The 11,343-nt window shown below is 41.3% G+C and overlaps 1 long non-coding RNA gene across 2 annotated transcripts; it reads left to right on the top strand.

The window, feature by feature from the left end:
• The first annotated feature begins 3,513 nt into the window (after positions 1-3,513).
• On the top strand, positions 3,514-8,390 carry LOC106044409 (uncharacterized). Of its 2 annotated transcripts, none has more exons than XR_007157997.2 (3): positions 3,514-4,178; positions 5,160-5,236; positions 7,777-8,390. It is a non-coding gene; the product is annotated as an uncharacterized lncRNA (long non-coding RNA). The 2 variants fall into 2 exon arrangements; XR_001212263.3 differs by having other exon boundaries at positions 3,518-3,987.
• The last annotated feature ends 2,953 nt before the right edge of the window (positions 8,391-11,343 follow it).

Below are 11,343 nucleotides of genomic sequence, written 5' to 3'. Positions count from 1 at the left end.
GTTATGGTTAGGGGAAGAGGTCTGCAGGAATTTCAAGGGTTTAGGACAGGTTCGAGGTTTATGTCAAATAAGGCTGAAGTAAATTTATGCAGTTACTGGAAGCCAAATCTTCAGTTGGCACAAATCAGTGTACCTTCATTGAATTTGGGTTGGCAATGCTTACAGTGATGAGCTGGGGGAATTATCATCTTCATTGCAGCTGGCAGAGCATTAAGAAAAAAAATCATGTTGTTTTTAGCTTCATAAACTTAATTGTTTTGTGATTTACTTGAGAAGACACACTTACATGTTTTGTGCAGGCACATATACAGGTTTGTGTCATGTCTGTGCATTTGTTTAGATGTGTATGTCTATGCACAAAAATTCACTTCTGGCTCCTACAAAAGGCGAATCTATAGGCTACCATTTTCTTTTCTCATTAGACTTTGACACAGGGAATGCATCTGAATTTTAATGCCCAGATGAATTCCCTGAAATACTCTCAGGTGCTTTACTATTCTGACCTTTCATCATTTCATATTTTGATTGGGATGGCCATTCCACCCTGCTATGTGTCTCATTGGAGCTGTAAAACGGTGAAATGAGTAGAAGGACTACAGCAAGTCACAATACAGAATACTGAAAAGGTCATAGTAGCCCTATCTCCCATGCTAGAGCTCCTGGAATATACAACACTTGAAGTATTAGTGCATTTTTTTGTGATAAGACTTTGACAAAAAAGGAGAAATAGCACCTGTATTGTTCTGTGTCACGGTAGTTAAACGGAATGTCACAGATGAGAAATGGTAAAGCTGCTCTCCACATGTTTTTTTGGGGGTCTGATGCTTCTGAGAGGGTAAAAATTAGTAGCATCCCTCTTGTTAACATCTGATGCCATTTCAGTGGTGGAAGAAAGAAAATTGGACTATATTCTTTGAAATCTTAAATGGATAGCTGTCTTTTAGACAATAAAATCCATCCATAATGATATAGTTAAGTATCATCTACAGCCTGGTTTCTGCCTCTTGGGATCTTATGAGTGAGTTTTTAATTTTCAGCAAAACCTTTGTAGTTCACCTTTAAATTGAATTTTCTCTTGAGTGCACCTAGTGAAGGAACCTCAGCACCTTCCCATGGGAGAGTATTCCACTAACATAATGAATTCACCCTGTAGAGATCTTCCCATCTAGAAATGTCTTCTTACTGTTATAGCTTGTATGTTATATTCATAAAAATCTTAATAATTGTTCCTTATTTATGAATGCATTCAGTAGGATTTGAGCATATGATATCAACTAAGTATGGGTACAGTTAGATTTAGGCTTATAAGTACTTAATCTTTGAAGATGAGATTTTAGGAGTTTGGGAATTTGTGTTGCATGACTTCTAAGGACTTCGAGGAGCCATCACCTGATTTAGTGAAGGTAAGCAAGTGGACATATCTTGTCAGACCCTTAGAAATGTAATTTGTTTCACTCAAAACTGACCTATGGTTCTCTCTGGAAGAAAAAAAATGAAGCAGTTGTCTGTGTTCATCAGGAGATTCTGACTCAGATTTGTCCTCCCTGGAAATTATTCATATGATGTGAGGGAAGGAAATGAGGATGAGTCCAAAGAGTCTACTATCCACAGCTTCCTTCATCCCTCCTAAAATAGGAAGTTCCTCTTCTCATAGTTCCACAAAATGGCTTCAGAAGTACAGGCTTCAGGACTGAGTGTCAAATCAATACAGAGTTAAGCTCAGGCTTGCTTATTTCCATTTCCACCTAAGCCAGTTCGTGCTTTGGTTGATTTTAAATGCCAGAATTTTTATCTATTTGACTCTGTTCATTTTTCCCCCCAAAGGCAAAAGATGTTCACAGCAACAACAAAAGGAAAGAGAAGTATGAAAAGATTAGTTTGATCAAAGGAATATCATGTCACACCAGAAGATTGATTTTTCCTTTCCTCCTGGACTGCCATGCCACTTCTCTCTGTGCTGGCCGTCAGGCTGTTGTGGAGTTTGCTTCCTTGTCTCACCATGCCTTGCATGCATGTCTTTTGATTATGACTTGTCTCCTTTTAATATCACACAAACAAGGCTCTGTCATGTCCCCGGTGCTGTCTGTCTGACCTATTTGTTCTGTGATGGCGAGGATAGAGAGTGGTTCAGTTATCACTTTCCTTGTAGGTAGGAGTCTCGGGACAGGACATTCAGTCAACCTCTCCGCTGACCTGTATTGTTTAGAAAGAGCACATATTGGAAAGAAAAATCTTAATATTTAAAGACAAACCAGTGCAAGGCTGAATGTCCTTTTTGTTTATATCAGCACTGAATCTTAACATATGATTAGCTCCTGCTGTGCTACAGTGCAGGCTGGAGTTTTGATGGACAGAGAGAATCATAAAGCAATAATATTTTAACACTTGGTATCAAATCACCTTTTGTTTAATGGGAATAAGGGAACAATCCAATTTTAATAATTCTAGATCACTCTGCCTAAGCAAAATGGGAGCTGGGGATGAGAGGCAGCGTTGGCTACCAGTGGGAAAACAAGTTTTAATCCTATAAATCACAAAAGGAAATTGCTAAGGCTATATCCCATACAATTAAGCCAATTTAAGTCTGACTATTAGGGGGAAAAGATTACTCATAAACTGTGGCATTTCAGTGTGGAGTTTTGTGGTAGTGTTGTATTCATACACACAACTTCAGTCTTTGGAGGCCTGTCTTTCACTAATCTTGTATTCAGGGCTGCTGGAAGCAACTGTAGTTCCATGAAAGTTCAATGATTACTTTACACAAGGGATATCTTGCTTCAATATTCTCACAGAGCCAACCTGCCTCGTATAATATCAGGAGATGAGCTATTATGTCCCCATTTCCATACTGCTTAGAAATAATACATTTCTGGGATGCAAAAATGAAGTAAGGTACCTCACAAGCCAGGTATAGAAGCGTGTTTTCCAATATATCACCTGATTTATTTTCCTTTCTTCATGAATTATTAGGGGTTAAATCTTATGCTCACCAGCTGCTTGTCCAGCAGAAGCAGAAGGCTGGCGTGTTGCACTTGGACTCTGGCTTTCAGGCCGAAATTCAGTGGTATGAGATGCTTCGGCATGTGCTGGAGTGTTGGCACTTCTGGTCTGGAGCACGGTATCGTTCTCTGCTCTCTGGAATTCTGAAGGACATTTCACAGTTTGGTTTATTATAAATCTGTTTTTTTTTTTTTTTTTAATTTCAAGAATGAAAAGCAGAGTAGAACATTTTGCTTCTTTTCCCCCCGATAAATATGCTTTTATATGAGGGACCTATGGAATCGCAAGCATTAGAGATAAAATGAACAACAGTCAGCCTTTGTCTAGATGGTCCTGCAGATTTCTCATTCTAAATAAATTTAAAGATCCTAAGCCCAGAAGCTTATCACTTATGCTGTTCTTGTGCAAAATATAAACCAGTAACTATCGTCTCAGGTCTATGTCTATTATTCAGCAGCTTGTGGTAGGATTGTAATGGATGCCTTAGAAACATAAACTTGATTTAAAGATCTCAAAATCGCACAATTTACCACTTATCTGTTCCATTCATTACTTAATGCTGAAGTTGAATTTTATTTTTATTTTACTTGTAATGACTTCAGGGTTTTTTGTTTATTTGTTTTGTTTTGTTTACACTTTTGTCTGCTGTCAAAGTCTTTAGCAAGTTGTGGATTGAGGCAAGAACTAAGCAGAGAATTAAATGTTCTGCAGGTGACAGTGAATATAAGCTGATCAAAGGTAGCTTCGTGGTCCTAAATTCTCCTTTTGGAAGGCTGTTGCTTCATGGGTATTTGTGGGTGTAGCTCCTGCAGTCACCTCACGCATTTAACAGAGTGAGGGCACACCACACACCCGGTGCAGAACCTAGCCTTGCGTTGACTGATGGCTTGAAAATTGGCAAGTGAAGTGTTCAAGCTGCGGTTGCAGAGGCTCTGAGACAAAAAGGCATGGTTAATTGAGCAGCTGGACGAGATCTGGTGGAACAGGGTGAGTAAGGGAAGCGAAAGGCCCGGCTGCTGGCCTGCAGGCCCTCAGGCCCAGTAGGTGCAGGCCTGGAGCAGAGGCTGGGAGTGGTGGGGAGGCTGGGCCTGGAGGCGCTGGGCTGCCTCCACACCCTGCAAGGGATCTGGGGGTGTCCGGGAAAGGAATGGGGCGGATCTCTTGAGTGTGTTGTTGTGGTTAGTAAAGTGAGGCTGGCCAACGTGTTACTGAGAGACCTTTCTTTTTCTTATTTGTTTTCTCCTGTCCCAGTTAGCTGCCATAACAGGGAGCTGGATTTACATGATCTGAGTAGTCTTTCTCCCTGAAAGCTTTTCTGAGGGGAAAAAAAGTCGCAGCTATTTGTGAGCTGCCTTTGCAATATGCTCCACAGCTTGAACACTTCAAGCACAACAGATGAATTTTCAATCTCTAAAAGCAAACATTCTATATAGCAATAGGGCTTGCATTATCAAAGCGGTAATACAGTACAGGTGGGGATTTTGTTTTGTTTGGGTGGCTGGATAACAAACAGGCATTGTTATTTAAAAAAAGAGGGAGAGAGAAAAAAAGAGGAAGAATAAATTGTATAGGTGATTTTAACAGATTGATTTTATCAGCCCTCCACTGGAGCTTTGATAGCTCCCTGAGTGGCTGCGCTATAGGGAACACCGCAAAGAGATTGAGTAGCAACAGTTTGGTTTCCTAGAGCAATCAAGTGAAAGCTCTGAGTGACCTGATATAAAAAATGGGGAAAAAAAAACCCACAAAAAAAACTCATAACAACTCAATAGATGCAAACATGAAAGCGTTTGTTAAATTGTTGTTGCAAGGATTAGAAAAGTTCAAAGAATGTGTTTTTTTAAATTGAACTCTTGTTGTTTTGTCATGATAAGCTACGAAGACTAAAATGAAACAGCAGATACAGACTCTTTTGTGATGCAGATGGTGTAATCTGGGCCTAAATATGAAAAGCAGTGCTTGTTAAAAGAGCCTTTTGCTGCTTCACTGCAGTCTATTATGAAAAAAAATATTATGCGTAACAATGTTTCATACACCCCCATGAAACTTTATAAGTGTTTTACAAAGGATGAGAAGCATTGTTATCTGTGTAGTGATAATGGCGAAGCTCAGGAACAGATCCTGAAACTGCCTGATACTATCTTTTTTCACCTCTTAAGATCAAGTGCAGCTGTTACTACCTCTTGTGAGGTGACATTAGTCTGGTCTGAAGATGCCAACCTCCATAATAAACTGGGTAAGTGTCAGATAAAAACCTTGGTCAATTCTCCCTGCTAATCGGTATAGAATTTATCTTATTTCATTGATCATGGTCATTATTCTTGCATGACTTCTGTACTTATTTCTTGCTTCAATCCACAAAGATGATGAACCCATTTCAGGAATGCACTAAACTCATTCCATTTAAGCACTGTGAAGCTTAATGCAGATATTTTTTCTGTTTGAGTAGCTTGTGTCACCTGATTCTGGCATAGTGTCTCTTAAACTTAAATGTATCGGCCTTTACTTAAAGTGTTTTAAGTTAGATCAATGTGAATTTATTTTCCTAACAGCAAGGTTGAGATCCAGGTAGTAGGACTTCAGAAGTAAAACTCTGTATATTAGGCTGCATAAGCACCATCTGACACTGCCAGGAAAGCAGTTAGCACCGGTGTGAATGCTGGATTTGGTAGAAATTCTCAGCTAAGGCTGTCTAACATTGTTTGGTGGTGATAGGTTTCTAATTCAATTCAAAATAAATCCCTTCGCTGGGCTTAGAAATTCATGAAGGCTTATGTGCCCTCTCAGGATCTCTGTCCTGATGGAGACTAGTGATTCCGTTCAGAATTCTGTGTTCTGACTGATTTAGAGATGATTCTGAGTCAGTTCAGATAAATGTCATGCCAAGTGATTCTGAGAGGAAGAACTCCAAACACTAATGCATGTTCACATGTTGTCTTGCCTATAGCAAAATCATCTGTCCCTTTTTCCTTTTGACTTCCTGCCTCTTAATGTGACGATAAAGCTAAAAAAGCTTTCAGCAAAATTTTAGCTGAAACAAACGCATGAAATGTTTCAGGTTTGAAGAAATTTATTTCACTGCAAATGTTCTAGCTTCTGGAACTGTTAGGGCTTCCAGCACTGGAGGGCTTAGAGCCCCCCAGTGTCGGGATCTGTACATACGTACAGCGGAGGGATAGTCTGTGTTTCGAAGGACTAATAGCCTAAAGTGGACCCCAGGGGAAAACCAAATGCAGGTAGGAAGCATAATAACTGGTAATATGTTCATAAGATTATGCCATAAATGAATTGGCAGAATTAACGTATTTTCTAATGAGGTTTCAGAAGCTGATATTTACTGTGGGATACATCCACCTGATTGGTACCAAGGTATGGATTGCAATATTAGGAACTTGGAAGCGGCATTTCAGGCTACGAATTTCAAGTGAGGAGCGAGTCAACAGTCCCCTGGAGGGTGTTTATTCTTATGCTGGCTGCCTGAACAATTAGCTTCTCTTTAGAAGGCAGTCTACCAAAGCTTGTACTATTTGTTTATCACTGTGAAGAGCAGCATTCATCAGCATCAATGAAATGAACATTAGAGTCTTAAAGAGCATCTTGCTGTTCTTTATTTTAAGTTAACATAGAATTATTGAAAATTACGCTTTAAAATACATTTTTTAAGGATAAAGCTCTTTTATATCCAATTACAAATAACAACCAATATTCCATAGAGCCCTTGATAACAGCTCCTGTTAGGCCTGAGGAGCAGTCAAGCAAAAAGTACATTGTAATAAGGTCACAAATGCTGTAAATTACTGGGTTCTCATCCTTGCATACATCTCACAGTGGGCCAAGAGGGTTTCACTTCATTAAATGTGAGAAGTCACAACTCATACTAAATCACGCCACAGCATCTGAATCATTAAATAGAGAACATAAGAAATTGCACCACATGGAGATGTTTCTCCTTTCTTCTTAACCTCTTATTTTCTATCAGCATGTTTTCCCCTGACTCGTATGTGGATTTCAGAGTTACAGCCTGAATTTACGGGGAGATGGGTAAACATCTCCTGCCTGGCCATAGCATATCCAGGCACATCTTGCCCGGATAACACGCTGGAAGGAAGCGGCCAAAGAAATCTTTGTGACAGGGTGCAGGGCTCTGCTGTCTGCAAAGGCTTAGCAAGCCTGCGCTGACCGCATGAATCTAGGCAGAAATCCGAGGGGACCAAAAGGGATGTGGCATTGCTTAAATTGTTTTGCTTCCTGCTCTAGCTGCAGGAGTGTTACGAGCTTATGGTTTCCATCTGTGTTGTCTTTGGTCTAAGAAATTGTTCTGTAGGTGACTATAACTCAAAGTACACATTCCTTTGCTAGTAAACCACCCACCAACTTCTATTTTGGATCTGTTTCACATTCTGTGTGTCTCCACGTGGCCACTGTGCTCTGCCATCCATCATCTTAATCTGCACTTGAGCTTTCTGTACGCGCTGGCCCAGGACTACTGCTCAGAGCTGTAAGCCCATACTGTGCCACAGATCTCCCCACTGAGAGCAACAGCCCATAAATATTAGCTGAAGATCTATTAGGCCATTGCCAGGGTTCACTGTCCTAAGGCTGTACAAGATTTTTCTCAGGCTCGATCCTCTTTAAAAGCTTTGGTCAGACCTAGTTCCTTTCCATGTCCTGTCTACAGGCATTATCTTCTGGCTAAGGCTGGATATGGGATGCTTCCTGATCTTAGCCTGTCTGGTATTTCTTGTAACCCAAATGCATTCTGCGTTTCCTATAAAGGGAAAACTACTATCAGCAGTTTCTCTTCGATTCACTTCTGCCCCGGGTAGTTCATTTGGGATAGTTAGAGAGCTGACCATTAAACTTCACTGAATAGAAGAAGGTAAATAAGATGATTTTAAAAAAAATATATATTTTATTTTAACTGTTCCAGGTTAATACCCCCTTTTTATTGTTGCTAGTGTATTTTTTTTCCTCTTGCTCTGCATTTCACGTTGATCTTATATTAGCCTAACTTGCTGAACACGGCTTCTCACCGGTGCTAGCAGCAGCAGAACGAAGCTGAAGTCTTTGAAGCAGCCGCGTGTTAGCAGCAGCTGGGGAGGCAGCCTGCCTGAGCTGGTGAGAAGCACAGGAGTTCACTTCCTACATATGCCCCCAAATCTACTTTTGGCCGCAGGCAAATGCTCTCACTTTGTGGTGCTTTTGTCTTTGCCTTTTATCTATTGAATATTTGCATTCGCGGCTTTTGGGGTAGGGAAGAACTCTTATTATGTGTTCGTACAGCTCTTCCCAGGATAAAAACCTCAGCAAAGTTCAGGATCCTGTGTGCTGCCAGAATATAAATAGCAAATGTTTAAATCTCAAGGTGCCAAACCTCTTGAGTACCCATTATCCTGAATGAGATAAGCGAGGGCCCAGCAGAGGGGAGGTGCATGGCCTGTGCGGCTTGAGAGGATTCAGCTTCGCTGATGCTCCCTGAACTGTGGTCTTGCAGCTGGGATTTAGAACCCAGCAGCAATGCTGCTTTGGCAGGAGAGCCATTCCCTTCCATCATGTTTGGAAAGCTCGGTCTGGTGCAGCCTTCAAAATTAAATTAAAGGCTCTTGCCTGCTGCAGCATTCAACTTGTGAATATTTATAGGGGATTCTGTAAGGCTTCCAGAGGGCAGACTTCCACTGAAGGGCGGCCACAGCATAAATGCACCTGCTGGTACGCAGCTGACACTACTGTGGTGTGGCTCTGACCTCGGAGTCCCACCTTGGTATCTTTCCCTTGAGCTTGATTAACACTGTATGGTTTCACATCCTTCTCTAATGAAGTTTGCAGCTCTTTGTACACAGGTGAAGTGAAAAATCAGGTTCTTTACTGACCGTTGCAGGGGCCATAAGCACAGAAAACCTACCCAGTCTTTGTAGTCATTGATACTGTGGTTGTTTCTACCCTGGTGGTACCTGCACACGTGCAACAGGACCAGAACCCTGGTGGCTGGAGTATGTGCATTCAGGGAGGGCGTCCTGATCAGTAAAACATTGCAGAATGGTTGAGGGAAATGCCAGCGTTCTCTCAGGAGGGGAAACAGGCACATAACTGCCCTTTATTGCAGCGTGTTGATTTGGGGACAAACCCCAACCCACACTGTCAGTGAATTTGTATCATATCTGCGAGATGGAGTGGGAGACTGGACATGCAGATTTAATATGTTTATAAGAAAACAAGTCCATTTATTTTTAAAGCCAGCAAGTAGCTCCTAACCTACAGGACTTCTCTAAATCAGTTCCTGCTTTACAGACAGGATCTGTGCTCAAAATTTACAAGTAGTACTGGTATAGTGTGCCAAAGATTAGATATCTGCATTTAAAAAAAAAGGAGGAGTGGAAGCATCTTTTCCGTCTGAATTTATGTAACCTCAGCATTCAGCTTTTATGGCTGGCTTTGTCAGCTGCTATCGTATTTCTGTGCTCCCTGTTGGTGCTTCACGATTGCTATCAAGTCATCCCTTAACTGCTTTGCAAGAAGCTAAACCTTCTCTTTGATGAGCTCAAACTTTAAAGACAATATAGGAGCGTATTTTGGTCAAAAGATTCAGAAAATCACTGTAACTTATTTGTTGTTGTTTTAATAATCAGTTATTTTGATCAGTTATTTTGAGTTCTGTTCCCATTCAGAGGAAAATGCAAAGAAGATGAGAGAAAAACATGCCACTATTAGAAATCCAAACTTTGATTTTAGCTCATAAATCATGTGCAATTGGAACAGAGAAAACAGAGAACGCTAGGTAATAGGATTCATCAAGTTTTGCTGACTTTAATAATAAAAGCTGCCACCCCAAAGAAATAAAGTACATTCAGCATGCAAAGGGAATAAAAATATGAACTCATCTTGGCTAATGGCTCTGAGAAGTAATATAAAGATATGCATAGATTACTTTGAACCTTAAAGAGGGATGCATCCAATTTGCATAAAATGTTAATAGTAATTTTAGGGGTAAGAGATTTACTTCGAAACGTAGGGATTGTTACAGGGAATTGTTAAAGCGGAGTCTGTCGCTGAAGGTTTTTTTGGAGTCCCATCAAATGTGCATGGTGACACCTTCATGCTTTGGTTCTGCCGAGCTTAGCTTATGTGTACGTTACCAAACCCCACCGAAGCTCCCTTTTTGGGTGGAACTTTGTTCCATTAAGATAGGAAAAAAGGAGCAGGGATAGAAGGTGTGGAAAAATATGTAGAAGAAAAAAATACATAAATATTGTGATTTGCTAAACCTCTAAAACAATACATATAATGAAAAATGTCTCTGCAGTGTTTGTTCCAGTTGGTCTTTGTTGTGGAGCGTTATTCCACAATTCTAACCTGCTTTATGTGCAGCACGTTACTCACTTCCACAGTTTTTAGTTTACTTCTGATTGTGGATCTCATCAGTAAAGGCATAAAGGGCCATCACTAGTCATTAGTGTCCATCGAGATTTCACATGGTCTTTTAAATAATAGATGGCTATCTGCAAGCTTTGTGAATTGACTTACAGCCAAATCTGTACGTGTTAGGTTTCCATCTGTCTGCAAAGTGTGACTTCAAACTTAGACCGTGATCTTGTATTTTCTTTTTTTAATTCCCACCTGGGTATGTGCCCCCTTCATTGCTTCAGCCATGCTGCGACCCATTGGTTACAACCACTGAAATGGACTGCCCTGAATCTGCTCCCTGGCAATCAGCCTGGTAAATAAAATAAAATAAAACTGAAGTCTTTTTCCAGTATGGAGTTCAGTCTCTTCCTCGGATCCTGGGGCAGTGGGTGCTCTGAAGGCAGTTGTCCCCATTTTTACACAGTGCCTGGAGCTCTGCCCAGGCGAAGGCGTACCCGACGCAGTGCATATGGCATCAGACAGCTTCTGCCCCAAACCCTCTGTAATTGAAGCGGGCACCACAGACCAACAACAGGAGTGCGGCGTTAGCATCGCTCCAACCTCAGTGAGCTGGAAAATGAGGAACAGGGCGACTGAGCCGTTTCCCGGGGACCTCGCAGGGAGTCTGTGGCAGATTCCTGTACAGTGCCGTAAGCGTGCATCCAGCTCCGTCCCCTTTGATTTCTCCTCTTTACCTGCAAGGGAAGTAAAGGTTTGTCCCCAGGCAGGCGCCTTCTCCTGCAGCAGGGTGCCGGCAGTCCCAGCAGGGCCTTGGGAGAATCCCTCTGGGGGAAGCAAGGCTGGGATTTAACCTTGGGCTTACCCTGCAATAAGAACTGAGATTGCACCCAATTTCTGTCTCCAAATTCCCTCTGATTTCCTCAGACAGAACAACTGCACACACAAAATTAAAATGAGGGAGACAGTGCAATGTGCGGTTCG

This window comes from Anser cygnoides, chromosome 26 (genome assembly GCF_040182565.1).
Source record: "Anser cygnoides isolate HZ-2024a breed goose chromosome 26, Taihu_goose_T2T_genome, whole genome shotgun sequence".
Taxonomy (NCBI): domain Eukaryota; kingdom Metazoa; phylum Chordata; class Aves; order Anseriformes; family Anatidae; genus Anser; species Anser cygnoides.
The sequence above is the reverse complement of the archived record's forward strand: the minus strand, read 5'-3'. Positions and strand labels throughout refer to the sequence as shown.